The sequence below is a fragment of the Trichechus manatus genome, unplaced genomic scaffold, assembly GCF_000243295.1.
Source record: "Trichechus manatus latirostris isolate Lorelei unplaced genomic scaffold, TriManLat1.0 scaffold00251, whole genome shotgun sequence".
In the NCBI taxonomy this organism is placed as follows: domain Eukaryota; kingdom Metazoa; phylum Chordata; class Mammalia; order Sirenia; family Trichechidae; genus Trichechus; species Trichechus manatus.
This window is the reverse complement of record NW_004444187.1, coordinates 2,439,177-2,440,912: the sequence shown is the minus strand read 5'-3', so window position 1 is coordinate 2,440,912 and position 1,736 is coordinate 2,439,177. Positions and strand designations below refer to the sequence as shown.

The window sequence follows — 1,736 nt, the reverse complement described above, 5'->3', positions numbered from 1 at the left end:
GGATTCGAACTGCCAACTTTTGGTTAGCAGCCAAGCACTTAACCACTGTGCCACCAGGGCTCCATCCTAGGCAATAATGAGCTGAAATGGACTCGTATTGGCCATTTTGAGTTGGACAATCATATGGTCTACTATGCCAGGAAATGACAAATTGAAGAGGAATGGCATTGCATTCATGGTCAAAAAGAAGATTTCAAGATCTATCCTGAAGTACAACACTGTCAGTGATAAGGTAATATATATACACCTACAAGGAAGACCAGTTAATATGACTATTATTCAAATGTACACATCAACCACTAATGCCAAGGATGAAGAAGAAAGTGAAGATTTTTACCAACTTCTGCAGTCTGAAATTGATCAAACATTGATCAATTATGTGTTCAATTATATGTTTATGTGTTCCATTTTATTTACGACAATTTGCAATTTTCGTAGATTCATACTTCATACATTACACGTTCCCATAACTAATGAATGCATTGATAATTACTGGTGATTGGAATGGGAAAGTCGGAAACAAAGAAGGATCAGTAGTTGGAAAATATGACCTTGGTGATAGAAACGATGCTGGAGATCACATGATAGTATTTTGCAAGATCAACAACCTATTCTTTGGAAATACCTTTTTTCAACAACATAAACGGCAACTTTACACACGGACCTCACCAGATGGAATGCACAGGAAGACAAGACTTAGGAGGAAGGCAATGCCAAAAGAAGACAAGAGGTACCATCTCCTGAGCTCCCACTCTCTCTGCCCTTGTGCTAAGAACTTTTAAAATGCAAGCATCAAAACAACTCCAGTGTTTAGAGATGTAGGTCTGAGATGTTAAGGAATGAGTTTTTGACCTAGGCCACGCTGGTAGTAAGTGGTGCCTGACTCCAAGGCCCATGTTCTTTCTGCTCTGGCACACGAACTCTTAGCAATCAGGAATACAGGTTTCCCCTGCTATCCAAAAGTAGAGGATTCCTATGAAACCTTTCGTAAGCCAAAATGGCATAAAGCAATTACCATTAATTTATATGGGAAAAATTTTTAAGCATTCCCTGACCCACAAAATATCCTTCAAAATAACACATAAGCCTAAAATAACACTAACATACAGTAAAAGCAGGAATGCTGAGTGTAGTTCCCAGGGAAGGAGATTGGCAATGCCACTCTCGATGCTTGGGATTCTCACTGCTTCTCTAAGGGCTGGCTGCAAAACAAACTCTGAATGCTATTTCTGCTCTTCGCCTTTTTTCATAAAAACAAAAATCCTCTTAGGATTTCTTTTGGTTAGGGAAAACAGGTACTGACGTAGGTTTTTCGTAAAAGCAAAGTGGCGTAAAACAAGCTTTCTAAAAGAGGATATCTGTATTAGAACATTGCGACATCGCAGGATACATCGTTGCTTTCAAAGATAGCAAACGTGTGAACGATAGCAAAACCCAAAAACCAAAGCCATTGCCGCTGAGTGGATTCCAACTCATAGCGACTTTATAGGACAGAGTAGAACTGCCCCATAGGGTTTCCAAGGCTATAATCTTTACAGAAGCAGACTGCCACATCTTTCTCCTGTGGCTCAGGTGGTGGGTTTGAACCTCAGACTTTTCAGTTAGCAGCCCAGTGCTTTAAGCGCTTCAGTAATAATCACTAGGAGTGTAGCTTGGGAGCTTAAACCTGGGAGATCGTAGGAGCATGACCCCATCTAACAAATCAAATGGGAAAGGAAAACTAAGTAAAAGAAGCT

At 40.1% G+C, this 1,736-nt stretch overlaps 1 protein-coding gene across 1 annotated transcript in view; it reads right to left on the bottom strand.

Annotated features, from left to right (window-relative positions):
* TFEC (transcription factor EC) overlaps positions 1-1,736 on the bottom strand; it is a 134,309-nt gene that overhangs the window by 41,307 nt on the left and 91,266 nt on the right. The window lies entirely within an intron of this gene.